Source organism: Loxodonta africana, chromosome 16 (genome assembly GCF_030014295.1).
Source record: "Loxodonta africana isolate mLoxAfr1 chromosome 16, mLoxAfr1.hap2, whole genome shotgun sequence".
In the NCBI taxonomy this organism is placed as follows: domain Eukaryota; kingdom Metazoa; phylum Chordata; class Mammalia; order Proboscidea; family Elephantidae; genus Loxodonta; species Loxodonta africana.
Window position 1 is genome coordinate 74,141,793 of NC_087357.1, and position 18,281 is coordinate 74,160,073.

Below are 18,281 nucleotides of genomic sequence, written 5' to 3' on the forward strand. Positions count from 1 at the left end.
AACCATTAAAGTTTGAATATACATCCAATGCTTGAACATAAAATTTCTCTAGGTAGTTTCATCTACATATAACTGGTTTTTCTTTTAGATTACAATATCTTCAAGAGCAGGGATTTATGCTGTGTATATCTCTTTTACAACACACACCCTTTTCTTGGGCACAGAGAATATACAGAGTCCAGTGCCTTGACATGGTCTACAAAAGATGAATCTTAAATTGGACTTGTCAGTTACGTTGTATAAAAAAGGCACCAGAATCACACAGTGATTGATTTTGCAATATGTAAATCTCAATGTAATTTTTGTGCTCACCTGGGGAATGTGACCATGCAGACCCCATCAGATTTGTCTGTGCTATCTCTGAGGACCATCTTACTCACCAGGTTGCTGTCTGCAGCTCCCTGTGATGGTACCTTTCGATCCAGAGACTTGAGTAGCTCCCCTGTTTTCTTGCTCCATTTTATGCTTGATGGTTCAGTGTTTCGTTTTCTGCTTCTCTGTTACACTACCTTGTGTGCCCTTAGTTGGGACACCTTAATTGGGGAGCTCCTGCTGTTTGAGTCAGGAGATGGAGTCCTACTGCCTTCCCTCTCCTGTGGGCAGGTGCATGGGAGCTCTTGGGCTAGAGACATCAGCCTGGCAGTACATGCAGTGCTTTCTCCATTACCTCTTCGCACTCACCTAAGTCTTATCTCAGAAGGCCTTGGAGTCTTGTTTGGCTAGAAATCTTTTTGGTGGTTGGTGTTCTTGTTTGGATTCCAGTCCATCCCTTTTCATTTTCAGGACATGCTTACATAGTTGATTTGTGTGCCAGGCCTTTGATTTCTTTTCGTCTCCTTCCCCACCCCACCCCCTGTAATGCGTGGATATTGTTGTTGTCAGAATTGGAAGCCAGAAACATTTAAGGGCCCACTGACTTGACTCTTTTTTTAAAAATTTTATCTTTTTTTAAATTTGCAAGTAATACTGGAATAGAACACTTTTATTATAAAAGACACAGGTAATAGAGATGTGAACCAAAGTGTAAAGGTCTCTGTATTAACTAGCATATAATAACGCAAAATAAAACCCAGTGCATATACTAGAAAACCAAAATAATAGGAGTTAATATAGTTTTCTTTCACATAAAAGAAGCTCAAGGTAGGTGGGCCAAAGCTCTTATATTAGCTTCATGAGGCCAGCAGAGACTAGGTCTTCTCCTATTTTTCTGCACCTTCTGTCTTCCTGCACCACCATCCTTAGCACATGGTTTTCATTTATTAAGTCACTTCCTGGTTCAAGATAGCTGCTGGAGCTCCAGTCATATCATCCAAGTTCCAGGCAGGAAGGAGGGGGAAGGGAAGAGGGAAAGCTAAAGCACAGGATTATTGTTGGTCTCACTTTTAAGGAGCTTTCCTAGAAATCCTACTGAGCAAGTTTATTTACATCTTATTGCTCCCCCTTAACCAGGGGTGTACTGGAGCCACTCATTCCAGGTTGTGAGAGCCAAGTGTTACCTGTTCAGGAATTTTTGTGAGCCAGGTGACATTACTTTGGAAACTTGAAATTAGCCATAGTGGGAGAATTTACACCATGTAAATCGGCAAGCATTCAAGCATTAGAAATCAGAGTTCTGTCCCCTTACCCTCTACTTCAGAGAGCTAGTTGTTTTACATTTACCAGCACATAACACTAACCTAGCTGCAGGGAAGTCTTTTAGCTGGTTGCATTGACACCCAGAATAAAATCAGGGTTCTCTTACTAAAAAAAAAGTGAAAATGGATAATAGGAAAGCAAGGCCAGGTTTCCCCCACTTGGTATTTCATAGAATGGGTGTATTTCCCCCATTTAGCTTGCTTACTCTTTATTCCAAATTATCCAGCAGCACACACGGTTTTTACAGTACATTTCTGCACGTGAGCTAGTGTTTGTGGAGGATTGATCCTTCAAGGTAGACTTCCTAGATTGAAGGGTATGCCCACTGCATGACTTTGTACAAAGAGCACTCAGCAGATGGATGTCTGTTTCCTCCTAATGTAGCAGAGTGATGATAAACATGGATTTTAGAACCAGGCACACTGGGTATGAATACTTGTTCTCACACATCCTAGCTGTGTGACTTTGGCCAAGTTGCCTAACCTTTCTAAGCCTCCATTTCTTTTTCTGTAAAATGGGCATGATGCTGTCTGCATCTGTAGGAGTTCTTTGACGATGAAATGAAATTGTGAATTTGAAGTGCTTACAGAAGTGCCTGGCATGCGTAAACACATAGTAAATAGCAACCAGGGCTTCTGCCTATTGAGAGGTGTGCTCATAGAGAGGTACAGTCTCTACAGGGAGAAGAATAAAAACATGAAACAGAGCCTTGAATGTTAAGTATAGGGTCCATGTGAGTTAGCGAGGTGAGCGTCAGATAGAAAAACAGTGGATGTTTAATGTACGGACTTGAAAATTATTCCACTGACCCCAGAGGCAGGTGTACAGGCTAATTTATAGTTATAAAAACCTCAGAATAAGTCAAGCATGTCTCCAGTTCCTAAGTGCGTATTATAAATATATTTAAAATCATTTTTACAGCTACTGCGTTACATTTCTTTAGCACATTAGAAGCTTGAGTTGTGGAACTGGACCAAAAATCAACATAAATATTCTTTTTCTCACCCAACTATATTAAACATTGCACAGATGTGTAGTTAAGTATTTATTATGAACATGCAAATATTGATGTCCCCAAGGCCCATGCTTTGATTTTCAAACTGCTGTTGCTGTATTTGGCATTGTTGATTAACACAGGTCTTTGCTCTGACACATAGCATGCCTGACTTCAGGGCTACTGAGAATCGCATCAAGAAGAAAGGAAGAAGCCAAGGCTTGATATTCATAGAGGTGGACAGTATTTGAGGATGGGAGCTCCTTTAGGAAAATGGCAGCAGGCAGCCAAATATATAAGTTGGTTAAAGATGTGCCTAGCACAGAGCTGTGCACATGGTAGGGTCTCAGTAAATCTTTTCTCATTTAGCTAAAGAGTCAGAAGCTAGGGAGAACAAACAACCGTAATGAAAAAGTTATTTTCACACTGGTCTAGCACAAGATTTCACAATCTTGGCACTATTAATATTTTGGGCTAGAGAATTCGTTGTCATGGAGGGCTGTCCTAGGCATTGTAGGATGTTTAGCAGCATCCCTCTTTACCCACTAAATGCCAGTAACACCCCCTCCCCCATTCGTGACCACCAAAGATGGATCCAGGCATTGCTAAATGTCCCCTGGGGGGCAGAATCACCCCAGTGGAGAAGCACAGGTCTAGAAGAAAGTGAATATGTATGTAAACAACAAGTATGTGCCAGACATATTTAACTCATTTAATCCTCACAACAATCCTATATTGTAGGTGTTGCTGAAATCACTTTTGCAGGAAGGAGAAGTGGGATTCAAAGAGGTGAAGAACATGGAGTAAGGTTAGACAGATGGAGTCTGATTTCAAATGTGACATTCTTGGCGGCCGGGGTGGGGGGGCGGACAGGAAAGCTGGTAATAGGGAACCCAAGGTCAAGAAGGGAGAGTGTAGAGAAAAACAAAACAAACATGACGTTCTTTCCCTCATACTCTTCTCCCTTTCACAGAATCTGACTTAAACATCAAGTACCATAAGGACTCATGGTGTTGCCTGTCTTAGTACTGAACACTCAGACTTGACTTTCTTATGAAAATGCTGCCAAGTGCACTGTTTGCAGAGACTCGTGGACAGCTTACGTTTTGGTCATTGATTAGATTTGGTTTATGTTTTGCAGAGAACATCAACGGCAAGAATGTCGACGGGGCTAACTCTCTGTAGAGGGCCGTTGAGAAACAAAGGAATGTGTAGTCTAAGGGTGTCCAGAGAGACCTCAGAGTAGGCCTAAGGGGACTTGCTTTCAGAAAGGAACAGTTGAAGAGCTGTGATATCTTCTGTAGAGAAAGGGCCTTTGCTACAATGGTTCTCGTGGATACTTAGTAAACTAAAGAGATTTTTTTCTGGGGAGCTTTCAGGCCAGTTGTTTGCCAATCTGATTCTCTTGTAGTTAATTTAGCAGGTGTCAAACCCTGGTTCCAGCGGAAGGGACTACATCTCAAGCAAGAGGTGCTGATTCTGTGAGGAGCTTCGTGGGTGGGGGCAGGGACTCCTGCTTTCTGCCATGCCCTAAACACTGGCCCTTAGAGGAGAATTTTGGGGTGTGTTACTATGTAATTGTTAGAAATACATAGTAATACAATTATTACCTCCAGTAGCCACATGCTGCAGTGCTCTAGACTGCTTTCTTAACAGAGTCAGAGCAGGACTGGGGGAGGGGCCCGGAAACTAAGGGATACAAGTATTGTTAATTTTCTTCCCCCTCCTCCTTTTATATCATCAGAGAATATAAACCAATAAAAGAACTAAATGTTGGCAATCTATAAAATTCCATAAGTGGTAATAAAGAAAAACTGAAACTATATTGATATACAACCAAACAAGGTAATTATCATTATTTTTTAATAAAACCATTTATCATCAATAAATACCAAGGGGAACAGGAAAAATTACAAGTAGAACAATGCCATCTTCATAATTATAGCTATTAACAATTTAAAGCATAATTATGTGAGGCAGAAAAACTTTTAGGAAAGGTTTGTGCAGGCTTCTGCACAGAAAAGTCAAATCTTCACATTTCCAAATATTCAGGGTCCTTTAAATGTTCCTGAATAAGTGGGTGACTGCTTGTCAGAACTAAGAGTAGCTCGTTTTCTAGTGATCTTTAGTTCGGACACTTCCTGCGTCTCCACTTTCAAATTGGCTGGCAGCCCTGGAGGAAGGGCTGGGATCCAGAAAATGGTATATATGCAAAATATCTGTCCACTTTCTAAATATCACTAGTCAAGAGAACGTCACTAGCAGAAAGGCTGGTTTTGAGAACCCAGGGTCTCATTGATTTCGTCTGAACAAACCCTGATTAAGCAGCGGCTCTTGCCTAATTATTGTATGTTCTAGGCCCTGGGGATACAGAAAGCAATGAGTTGGGTTTTTGTTTGTTTGTTTTATTTGTGATTGAGCACCTTGCACTCTCAAAGGGAGACAGACCTGAGTGTTCTCTGTATTGAGGGGCAGAACAGCAGGGTGGTGAAGAGTATGCCTCAGAGCCTACCAGCCATCCTGGGTTCAAATCCCACTTTTGCCACTAACCAGCTGTGCGAGGTTGCACAAATTAATTAACACCTCTATGCCTCAGTCTCCATATTTGTGAAAGAGGTGCTATTAGTATCTGCCTGGTGGCTTAGTAGTTAAGCACTTGGCTGCTAAGCAAAAGATCGGCAGTTCAAATCCACCGGGCTGCTCCTTGGAAACCCTACGGGGTGGTTCTTCTCCATCCTCTAGGATCACTATGAGTTGGAATTGACTCAATGGCAATGGTTTTGGTTTTTTAGGTTGTTGTGTGTATTAAGTGCTTAGAGAAGTACCTGGTACCTGGTGAATACTGTCTAAGTTAGCCCGCCGTTTAGCTTGATGGGGTAAGTACTGCCATAACGTCTGGATCTGGTGCAATAGCAATACAGTTCTTTCTGACTGGTGGTCACAGAAGACTCTGGGGACAAGATAATGACTGTGCTGAATCTTAAGGGTGAACATAAGGGGAGAGGGTATTCTACACTGTGGAAACTGCATGAACAAAAGTGTGGAATCCAGAACAAGTATAGGGTGCCTTGGTCATTATAAGCTGTATTCTATCTTATTAGAGCATGGCGAGGTTGAAATGGTGGTAGAGAGTGATGAGGCCTCAGAGATTGGAAAGGTTAGGTCATAGAGTCTTGAGGGCAGGTGGCTGCTGAAGGCTATTAAATGTGAAGGTGATGTTAAGTCAGGTTTGCAGCCTAACACCATTTTCAGGCAGCCAGCAATGAGGGGCCTTGGTAGCACAGTGGTTAAGCGTTCACATGCCAACCAAAAGGTCAGCTGTTCGAATCCACCAACTGCTCCTTGGAAACCCTGTGGGAGCAGTTCTACTCTGTCCTATAGGGTCACTATGAATCGAAATCGACTTGACAGTACGGCCCCGTATGGTCACTGAGTCGGAATCGACTTGATGGCAGTGGGTTTGGTTTTGATGTGTACATTGCAGGTAAACGCGTGGACTGATTGATTCTCAGTTTAGTTGTTGTAGTCATTAGTGCCGTTTGGAAGATTTTGCAGTTCTTCCCCGCGCCCAGGCATGTGGATGCACAAATGGAACCCTGGAGCAGATGGGCCGTATGGGTAGTTCTGGCCCAGGGCTTGTAAGGAAAAGTAGTGTTACTTCGGAGCCAGATCACGTAATTTCTGGTGCAGGATCCTTCAGAGCTTGCTGTTTTCTCTTTGTTTCAGTGAGCGACAGCATTCCAGAGACAGTTTGCCCCATCAGCCAGTTCCCACAAGGAGGATGACATGGAGCAGAATTTCCACCTGAGTCTTGACTAACAGGGAGCCTAAATGAGAAATAAACCTCTATTACTATAAGCCAGAGAGATTAGCAAACTTCTTCTGGACAGGAGGAGATAGAAAAAAGTTCAGGCTTTTAGTTTGTGAGCTGTATGGTCTGTGTCGCACCTATTCAACTCTGCCCTTGCAGTGTGAAAGCAGCCATAGACAACATGTAAACGTTGGGTGTGGCTATGTTCTTGTAGAGCCTTATTAACAGAAAGAGGCAGCAGGCTGAATTTGGCTGACAGGCTGTAGATTGCCGACTCCTGCCTGAGACGCTAAGGCTTGGGGCTTGTTTATTATCACAGCATAATGTAGTTTGTTCCGACTGATACTCTGCTCTGCCTTTTTTTTTTTTTTTTAATTGGGGGAAAATTTACATGGCATGAAATGCAGAGACCTTATGTGTGCTAGCCAGTGCGTTTTCATCAATGTATACCGTGTGTAACCACTGCCCCAATCAAGATGTAGAACATTTTCATCATTTCAGAAACTTCTTTTGTTCCTTTACAGTAATTTCCACTTTCTGCCGGCAACCCCTCTTCCATTCTTGGAGTTTGTATAAACAGAATCGTATAATACGTACTCCTTTGTGTCTATTTTGTTTTATTCCACACAGTATAGTGTTATCAGAAGTCTGTTCCATTGTATGAATATCCAACAATTGTTTATCCATTTTCTGGTTGTTGGAAGTTTGGGAATTTGGTAGTTTTTGCCTGTTATGAGTAAAACTACAATGAGCATTCATGTGAAACTCTTTGTGTCTATCTGGATTTTTATTGCTTTTGGATAACTACCCGTATTTTTATGTAAATAACACACACCTTCTACATTTGTTTGCCAGCTGTGTCCTTCTCCTGCAAGGTATTTTCATAAGCATGCTATGCTATTTTTTTTTTTTTACAACAACATGTGAAAAAAAATCAGCATAGTGGTTCTTATGAAAATAGCTGGTGAAGGGAGGGCGGGTTGGCAAACAAAAGTAGAAGATGCATGTTACTTGCAAAAAATACTGTACCTAGGGTTGGAATCACTGAGCCGTGGGGTGGGTATAGGTTTAAATTTATGGAAGCTGCCAAACAGCTTTCTAGTGTGATGATACTGTTTACACTCTTAGTGGCAATTTTTGAGAATTCCAGTTACTCAACATTCTATCCAATATTTTGTGTTCTCAGTCTTGTAAATTTTATTTATTCTAGTAGGTGTGAGAGTCCATGGCTTGTGCAGTTAAGCGCTTGACTATTAGCCAAAAATTTGGCATTTTGAACCCACCCAGAGGCACCTTGAAAGACAGGCTCAGCGATCTGCTTCCTAAAAGTCAGTCTTGAAAACCCTACGAAGCAGTTCTGCTGTGCATATATGGGGCCACCATGAGTCAGAGTGGATTTGATGGCAACCAACAGCAATGGTAGGTGTGAAGTGGTATTTCATTTGGTTTTAATATGCATTTTCCTGATGGTTAATGATGCTGAACATATTTTAATGAGTTTACTGGCTAGTTGTATATCTTCTTTTGTGAAAGGTCTGTTCAAGTATTTTGCCCACCTAAAAAAATTGAGTAATTTGTCTCTTTGCTGTTAATTTGTGGGCATATTTTATATACTCTGGTTACAAGTTCTTTGTCAGATAGCTATATATCCACACCTGTATCTGTCTAAAATATTTCTTCCAGTCTTTAGGTTGCAGTTTCACTTCATTAAGGGTGCTTTTTGATGAGCGAAAGTTTTTATTTTGATAAATACAAATTTATGCATTTTTTTTTTCTTTTTTGATTGGTGCTTTTTGTGTTCTGTTTGAGAAATCTTTGTTGTCTTCAAGATTTTGAAGATATCTTTCTGTGTTTTCTTTTAGAAGCTTTAGAGTTTTGACTTTTATGTTGAGGTTTTTGATCCATCTTGAATTAATTTTCATGTACGTAGGTTAAGAATTGAAATACATTGTTTTCATGTATTTATCTGGTTGTTCCAGCACCATTTGTTCTTTTCAACTATACTTTTGCCATTTAACCACCTTAGAACCTTTGTCAAAAGTCACTTGGCCATTAATATATAGGTCTATTTCTAGATTATCTGTTCTTTTTTATTGATCTGTTTTTCTGTTCTTATGCTAATACCATACTGTGTTAACTACTGTAGATTTACAGTAAATCTTGAAACCAGTGAGTGTGAGTCCTCCAAATTTGTACTTCTTTTTCAAGAGTCTTTGGTCTCTTCTAGAGCCCTTGTTTTTTCATATAAATTTCAGAATCAATTTTTCAATTAAAAAAATAGCCTGTGGAGTGTTGATTGGCATTGCATTGAATCTATAGATCAATTTGGGGGGAATTGACATCTTAGCAATATTGTCTCACAGTCTATCAGAAGGAGGCTCTGGGTGGTGCAAATGGTGAAGTGCTTAACTATTAGCTGAAAGGTTGGTGTTTCAAAGCCATCCAGAGGTGCCTTAGAAAGTACGACTGGTGATCTGCTTCTGGAAGGCCGTAACCTCGGAAACCCTGTGGGGTCGCCATTGACTCAATGGCACATATCTATTTTTCTCTTTTTTCTATTAATATGGTGAACAAAATTGATTGATTTTCAAATGTTAAACTCACCTTGCATTCCTGGGATAAGCATCACTTGATCATGGTGTATTATCCTTTTTATATATTTGTAAATTTAATCTGCTAGTATTTTATTAGGAGTTTTTGAATCTATGTTAATGACGGAAATAGTTGTATAATTTTATTTTCTTGTAATGCACTTGTCAGATTTCGTTATAAAGGTTATGCTGGCCTCAAAATGAGTTTGGAAGTGTTTCTGCCTCCTTTGTTTTCTGAAAGAGTTTGTATAATAATTGGTATTTTTTTCCTTAAATTTTTGGTAGAATTCACCAGTGAAACCCTTTGGGCCCATAGATTTTCTTTTAGGGAGAGTTTTCATTATAAATTTAATTCTTTAGTAGATGTAGGATTATTAAAATTTCCTATTTCTCCTTCAGTTTTGTTAAGCTGTGTTTTTCAATGAACTTGTCTATTTCATCTAAATTGTTGAGTTTATTGGCATAAAGTTATGCACAATATTCTCTAATATCCTCCTATTTATCTGTAAAGGCTTTAGTAATAACCCTCTTTCATTCCCGAATAGTTATTTTTCTCTTTTGTCATGATCAGTCCTTCTAGGATTTATCAAAATTTTTAGAAAATTTGTTGAGATATAATTTACAGTCCATAAAAATTATCTGTTTTTAATTATAGAGTTCAAGAATATTTACTAAATTTACAAAATTGTACAACAATCACCCCAATCTAATATTAGAACTTTGCCATCAACACCCAAAAATTTCTCATGCCCATTTGTAGTCTCTCCCTGTTCCCACTCCCAGCCCTCGGTAGCCAATGAATCAGTTTCTGTTTCTATTGATTTGCCTTTCCTAAACATTTCATATGAAAGGAATCATACTGTATGTGGTCTTTGTTTCTGGGTTCTTTCATTTAGTGTCATATTTTTGAGGCTTATCTGTGTTGTGGCATGTATCAATCCTCCATTCTTTTTTAGTTACTCAACACTACTCCATTTCCAGCTGGAAATGGAAAACCAAAAGGGAGAAACACACTCAGTGTTTCTCAAGCTGAAAGAACTGAAGAAATAATTCAAGCCTCAAGTTGCAATAGTGAAGGATTCTATGGGAAAAATATTAAATGACACAGGAAGCATCAAAAGACGATGGAAGAAATACAGAGTCATTATACCAAAGAGAATTGGTTAATGTTCAACCATTTCAAGAGGTAGCATATGAGCAGGAACTGATGGTACTGAAGAAGAAGTCCAAGCTGCACTGAAGGCATTGGCAAAAAATAAGGCTCCAGGAATTGATGGACTACCGATTGAGATGTTTCAACAAATGAATACAGCACTGGAGGTGCTCACTCGTCTATGCCAAGAAATTTCGAAGACAGGTACCTGGCCAACCGACTGGAAGAGATCCATATTTATGCCTATTCCCAAGAAAGTTGATCCAACTGAATGCGGAAATTATTGAACAGTATCATTAGTATCACACACAAGTAAAATTTTGCTGAAGATCATTCAAAAGTGGCTGCACCAGTATATTGACAGGGAACTGCCAGAAGTTCAGGCTGGTTTCAGGAGAGGACGTGGAACCAGGGATATCATTGCTGATGTCAGATGGATCCTGGCCGAAAGCTGAGAATACCAGAAGGATGTTTACCTGTGTTTTATTGACTATGCAAAGGCATTCGACTGTGTGGATCATAACAAATTATGAATAATGTTGCAAAGAATGGGAATTCCAGAACACTTAATTGTGCTCATGAGGAACCTTTACATAGATCAAGAGGCAGTTGTTCAGACAGAACAAGGGGATACTGATTGGTTTAAAGTCAGAAAAGGTGTGTGCCAGGGTTGTATTCTTTCACCATATCTATTCAATCTGTATGGTGAGCAAATAATCCAAGAAGCTGGACTATATGAAGAAGAATGGGGCCTTAGGATTGGAGGAAGACTCATTAACAACCTGCGTTATGCAGATGACACAACCTTGCTTGCTGAAAGTGAAAATGACTTGAAGCGCTTATTAATGAAGATTAAAGACCACAGCCTTCAGTATGGATTGCACCTCAACATAAAGAAAGCAAAAATCCTCACAACTGGACCAATGAGCAAAATCGTGATAAATGGAGAAAAGATTGAAGTTGTCAAAGATTTCATTTACTTGGATCCACAATCAACAGCCATGGAAGCAGCAGTCAAGAAATCAAAAGACGCATTGCATCGGGTAAATCTGCTGCAAAGGACCTCTTTAAAGTGCTGAAGAGCAAAGATGTCACCTTGAAGACTAAGGTGCACCTGACCCAAGCCATGGTATTTTCCATCACATCATATGCATGTGAAAGCTGGACAGTGAATAAGGAAGACTGAAGGAGAGCTGATGCCTTTGAATTGTGGTGTTGGTGAAGAAGAATATACCATGGACTGCCAGAAGAACGAATAAATCTGTCTTGGAAGAAGTACAACAAGAATGCTTCTTAGAAGCAAGGATGGCGAGACTGCATCTTACATACTTTGGACATGTTGTCAGGAGGGATCAGTCTCTGGAGACGGAAATCATGCTTGGCAAAGTATAGGCTCAGCAGAAAAGAGGAAGATCCTCAATGAGGTAGATTGGCACAGTGGCTGCAACAATGGGCTCGAGAATAACACCGATTGTGAGGATGGCGCAGGACCAGGCAGTGTTTTGTTCTGTTGTGCATAGGGTTGCTATGAGTCGGAACCGACTCGACGGCATGGAACAACAACAACTCCATTGTATGGCTATACTACATTTTATATATACATTTACCAGTTGATAGACATTTAAGCTGTTTCTAGTTTGGGAATACAGCCACTCGTCACTTAATGTCATGGCGAAGTTCCAAAGACAAGGTCGTTATGCAAAAATCAGCATTATGTGAAATGGAGGATGGCTACATTAGGTAACACAGTAGAGGATGAGCACATCATTACATAACTGCCAAATTGCATCATTACATAGCTCCCAAATCACTGAGAATCACGGCCCAGCCAAGTTGACACATAACCTTAACCATCACAGTCAGCATTACTCTCACCTTGCACCTTGGCATTCATTACTGCCAGACATATAGCGTTAATGTGTGAAAGAGTCAGATAGTAGATTTTTTTACTATTGTCTTAAATATGAAATGTCAGATAACAAGGTAGCCAATAAGTGAGGAGTAGGGGTATTATCAGTAATGCTACTATCAATATTCAAGTATAAGTCTTTGTGTGGATGTATGTTTTTATTTTGTTTGGATAGATACCTAGAAGTGGAGTTGCTGGGTTGTATGGTATATTTATGTTTAACTTTTTGAGAAACTGCCAGACGGTTTTCTAAAGACACCATTTTACATTCTCACATTAATGCACGAGGGTTCCAGTTTCTCCACATCGTCCCAACACTGGTTATTGTCTGTCTTTTTGATTGTAACCATTCTAGTGGGTGGGGAGTGGTACCTCATTTTGGTTTTAATTTTCATTTCCCTAATGACTCATGATGTAGAACATTTTTCATGTACTTATTGACCATTTCTATATCTTCTTTGTAGAAACATTGATTCAGATTCTTTGCTCATTTTTAAATCGAATTGTCTTTTTATTGAGTTGTGATAGTTCCTTATTATATTGTGGATGCAATTCCTTTATTAGATATATGATTTGCAAATATTTTCTCCCCATCTTTGGCTTGTCTTTTTACTTTTGTAATGGTATATGTTGAAGTACACGAATTTGTAAATTGATAAAATCCAGTTTATCATTTTTTTCTCTTATGGGTAATACTTTAGTGTCATATATAAGAAATGTTTGCCTAACCCGAGGTCATGAAGATTTCCTCCAAATTTATCAATTTTATTGATGATTTTATTAACTTTATTGTTAGTCTGTTTCTATTTCACTGCTTTTTCTTTTTTACTTACTTTGGATTTAATATGCCAATTTTTTTTTTTTTAGCTTACTAATGTAAAAACAGATATTGGTTCTAAACTTTTCTTGTTTTCTAATATAAGCATTTAAATATATAAATTGTGCCCTTAAGCATTTGCTTTAGTTGCATCCATGGATTATGCTATATTGTGCTTTCATTAATATGTCATTCACAATATTTTCAAAAATTTCTTTTGATTTCTTCTTTGATCCATGGTTTTTATAGGACTGTGTTGTTCATTTTTCCATTATTAGGTATTTTTTAGATATCTTATTTTTATTGATTTCTAATTTAATACTGTTGTTCTCAAAGGATATACTATTTAAGATTTAAATTGTTAGAAATTTACTGAGACTTATGGCAAGCATATGGTCTGTGTTTGTGAACATACCTTGTGTGTGTGAAAACTGTATATTCTGCAACTGTTGGCTGTAGTATTGTATAAATATCAATTAGATTGATTTGTTTGGTAGTGTTTTCAAATATACTATATTACTCGATTTTCTTTTGTCAAGTTGTTTAGTTACTGAGAGAGGGATATTAAATTCTCTTAACTATAATTTTAGAATTGTTAATTTCTCCTCTTAAATCTGTAGTTTTTGCTTTGTTTTTAGATGCACGCAAATTTATGATTTTTACGTCTTCCTGATGATCTGATCCTTTAATTGCTACAGAATGGCATTCTTTAAATCTCTGGTAATATTCTTTGTCTTGAAGTTTACTTTATCTGAGTATAGCTTTTTTTTTTATACTAGCTTTCTTATGCTTACATTTTTCAGAGTATATTTTTCCATTGTCTTACTTTCCACCTATTTATGTGTTTATATTACAAGTACATCCTTTTAGATAACCTTCAGTTGCAGCCTAGGTTTTTCATTCAGTTTGGTGATATTTTTCTTTTAATCAGAGTATTTTGCCACTGACATTTCATATAGTTATTGATAAGTTTGGGCTTTAGTTTAGCATTTTGAAAGGTATTTTATGTTTTTTTTTTTTTTTTGATCTGCTTTTAGTTTTCCTGTTCTTTTGGATAAGTTGAATAATTTTTAGTGGTACATTTTCATTCCTCTTATGGCTTTTTAGCAATTTTTCTTTTAGTGTTTCCTCTAGACATTAAAATATGCATCCTTAACTTTCCACAGTCTACTCAGAGTTAATATTGTAACACTTCACATAAAATATAACATAATAAACCCTGTGATCAATGTTATAATTTTTGTTTTAAGCTGTCAGTATTTTTAAAGAGATTAAGAAAAGAAAAAAGATAATCGTTTATGTAAATTTTTATATAAATATTTACCATTTCAGAGACTCTTAATTTTTTCCTGTAGATCTAAGTTTTCATCTGGTAACACTTCTATTATGCAGTAAGAGAAGCATGACTTAATATAGTGAAGGAGAGGTGGTGATAAAAAAAAAAAAAAGCCTCTCAGTGTTTGTTTATCTGCAAAAGCCTTTAATTTGCCTTCAGTGTTGAAGGATTTTTTTGCTGCATATGGAATTCTGAATTGATAGCTTACTTTTTCTTTCAGTGTGTTAAAGATACCTTTCAATCGACTTCTAGTATTCATTCTAATGACAAGTCAGCCATCAATTGTTTTGTCATTCCTTGAATTTAATATGTCTTTGTTTTCTGGATGCTTTTAAGAGTTTCTGTGTATTTTTTTTTTAATGTATATTCGTTTTTTCAGAGTGTAAATTTGCTGAGCCCAGGTGTGGTTTTCTTTGTATTTACCCTTCTTGAGTTCAATATGTTGTTTTTCTCAAAATTTGAGGAATATTTGGCCTTTATTTTTACAAATACTCTTTCTGCCCCATTCTTTTTTCTTTCCCTCTGGAACTCCAATTATACATGTTAGACCACTTGATGTTGTTCTACAGTTGAATGAAGCTTTGATTATTTGTTTCAGTCTTTTTTCTCTGTCTTTCAGAATTGATAGCTATGCTCTTGCTTTAAGTTGAATAGCCCTTTTGTCCCCTGACATATCTATTTACTTCAAGTTGAATAGCCCTTTTGTCCCCTGACATTTCCATTTACTATTAAGTGTATTCAATTAATTTTTAATTTCAGATATTTTACTTTTCAGTAATAGAATACCATTTGGTTCTCAGTTATAGTTTTCAATTTCTGTTGAGATCCTCACATTTGTTTACTCATTATGACTTACTTTCTCTCAAGTCCTGGAAAATATTTAAATAGCTGCTTTAGCATCCTTGTTTGCTTATTCAGACGTCTGTACCATCTCATGGTCTTTTTCTATTGCTTGAATTTCCTTTTGACTATGGGTTACATTTTTGTTTTTCTTCCCATGTCTAGTAATTTAAAAGAATTTTTTTTTCATGAAATGGTGATTAATACATTGTAGGGATTCTGTTTCTTTCTTTTGAAACATGTTGACTTTTGTTCTAGATTGATTTTTGCCAATGGTTGCCTTGAACTTGAGGAAGCTTGTTTTCATACCTTGTAAAGGCAACTCTGTTTCAATTTTTCACTTGATATTTGTAAAAATTCTTAATCCTGAGGCATAGTCTTTAGTCTTAATGTGTGGCCCTTAAGATTTTGATTAAAAGCCCAAGGTATTTACCAAATTGCTTTATTTACTCAGACTTAAAAATCAAGACTCTTTTTCCTCTATGATGTAAGCTGTTTCAGCCTTCGAGGTGTTGCTTTGTATCAGCCTATGTTGCTTTGTATCATGTACAGTTCAGGAATCAGCCAAGGATTTTTAAAGTGTTATATGCAGATTTGGTGTCTCTTATGTCTGTCTCCATCCTTTCTGGAATTTTCCTTCAGAATTTCTATTTTCCAACCACTTTGACAATGCTGATCTCTATCTTTTCCAGCCATAAGATTGCAGCTTTCTCCTTGAGTTCAAACTGTCCTGTGCAGTGCAGACCGAGGAGTGATCTCAAGGAAAAGGCATTTAGGCATAGATATCACCACCGTGGTTCTTTTTTAAAAGATCATTGAATATCCTCCATTTTACATTGCCTTTGATAGCTCTTCAGTGCCTTTAGTTAGTTGTTTTTTAAAATATTTTCCCAGTCCTTAAAATTTTTATCTGTAGGAGAGCTAGTCTAATATACCTACTCCATTTTTCACCAGAACAGAAATTCTCAGACATAGCTTTCTCATACTCCTCTTTAAGGCTGAAAATGGGACTGGAAATAAGAATGTGCTCCTGGTATTTTCTTCACTCTTGTTTTTCATTGATTTGGAATATTTAGATTATGTAAACTCTTTCCAATAAGCATGACTCTACACCTGGGTCCCTGCCTCACCTTAGCCCTACTTGTATGGTGAATGCCTTTCCATAAGAATGTCCGTCATAGTTATTGGGGAAATCTTCAGATGTTCTTACTGAAAAGCCTTGGAACTAAGTGGCCTAATCTGTTACTAAATTTATCACTAAAGCATGTTGTCCTTCTTCAGGGACTGGTCCCTCCTGATAGCATGTCCAAAGTATGTGAGATGAAGTCTCACCATCCTCCCTTCCAATGAGCACTCTGGCTGTACTTTTTTTTTTTTTAATTGCACTTTAGATGAAGGTTTACAGAACAAACTAGTTTCTCATCAAACAGTTCGTATACACATTGTTGTATGACATTGGTTAACAACCCCACGACATATCAACACTCTCCTTTCTCAAGTCTGGGGTCACTACTGCCACCTTTCCTATTCCCTCCTGCCTTCCAGTCCCTGCCACAGGGCTGGCACACCCCTTTAGTCTTGTTTTGTTCCATGGGCCTGTTCATTCTGGCTGAAGGGTGAACCTCAGGAGTGGCCTCATTACTGAGCTGAAAGGGTGTCCAGGGGGCATACTCTCAGGGTTTCTCCATTGTCTGTCAGGCCAGCAAGTCTGGTTTTTCTTTTTGAGTTACAATTTTGTTCTACGTTTTTCTCCAGGTCTGTCTGGGACCCTCTATTGTGATCCCTGTCACAGCAGTCAGTGGTGGTAACTGAGCACTATGTAGTTGTACTGGATTCAGTCAGGTGCAGGCTGTGGTCGGTGTGGTCCTTTACTCCTTTGGACTAATCTTTCTCTTATATCTTTTTCTTCATTCTTCTTGCTCCCAAAGGGGTGAGACCAGTGGAGTATCCTAGACAGCTGCTCACAGGCTTTTAAGACCCCAGACACTGCTCACAAAAGTAGAATGTAGAACATATTTTATGCCAGTTGAGCTAGATGTTTTCGGAGACCATGGTCCCCACAGCCCTCAGCCCAGAAGTTTGGTCCCTTGGGGAGTTTGGATGTGTCTATGGAGCTACCATGGGCTTGCCTTGTACAGGTTGTGCTGGCTTCCCCAGTATTGTGTACTGTCTTACCTGTCACCAAAGTTACCACTTATCTATTGCCTATTATGTGTTTTTCCATCCCCACCCCTCCTCTCCCTTGTAACTGTTAAATGTTGTTTCTTTTTGTATGTAAACCTTTTCATGAGTTTTTACAGTAGTGGTCTCATACAATATTTGTCCTTTCATGATTGACTTATTTCACTCAGCATAATGTCCTCCAAATACATCCATGCTATGAGATCCTTCACAGATTCATAGTTGTTCTTTAGCGTTGTGTAATACTCCATTGTGTGTATGTACCACATTTTGTTTATCCATTCATCTGTTGATGGGCATCTATGCTGTTTCCATCTTTTTGCTATTGTGAACAGTTTCACAGTGAACGTGGATGTATATATATCTATTTGTGCGACAACTATTATTTCTCTAGGAAATATTCCTAAAGAAAAAAAATTCTTTTTTTTTCTTTAGGTTAGGATTTTTGGATCAAATGGTATTTCTATTTCTAGCTTTCTAAGGAGGCACCATATTGTTTTTCAAAAAGATTGTATCATTTTGCATTTCCACCAGCAGTGCATAAGAGCTCCAATCTCCTCCAACATTTATTTTCCATTTTATTGATTCATGCCAGTAATGCCGGGGTGAGATGGTATCTTATTGTTGTTTTGGTTTGTACTTCTCTGATGGCTGGATATCGTGAGTATTTCCTCATGTGTCTACTGCCTGCTTGAATGTCTTGTTTGGTGAAGTGTCTGTTCATTTCCATTGCCCATTTTTAATTGGATTATTTGTCTTTTTGCTGTAGCTGTGTTGGATTTTCTTGTGCATTTTAGAGATTAGATCTTTGTCTGATTTGTAATAGCCAAAATTTTTTTCCCAGTCTGTAGGTTCTCTTTTTCCCTTTTGGTGAAGTCTTTTGATGAGCATAAGTGTTTAATATTTAGAAGATCCCACTTATCTAGCTTATCTGCTAGAGGTTGTGTGTTGTTGGTTGTGATTTGTATCCTGTTAATGCCATGTATGAGGGCCTCTAGTGTTGATCCTATTTTT

General features: G+C 38.1%; 2 protein-coding genes across 13 annotated transcripts in view; both read left to right on the plus strand.

The window, feature by feature from the left end:
- LOC135227856 (leucine-rich melanocyte differentiation-associated protein-like) overlaps positions 1–18,281 on the plus strand; it is a 464,639-nt gene that overhangs the window by 435,669 nt on the left and 10,689 nt on the right. The window contains exon 5 of the transcript XR_010318035.1: positions 1–18,281. This exon is cut by the window's left edge and continues 44,348 nt beyond it; it is cut by the window's right edge and continues 10,689 nt beyond it. The gene's annotated coding sequence lies outside the window, so the exon portion shown is untranslated.
- Positions 1–18,281, plus strand: part of LRMDA (leucine rich melanocyte differentiation associated) — a 1,290,642-nt gene that overhangs the window by 424,753 nt on the left and 847,608 nt on the right. The gene's annotated exons all lie outside the window — the stretch shown is intronic.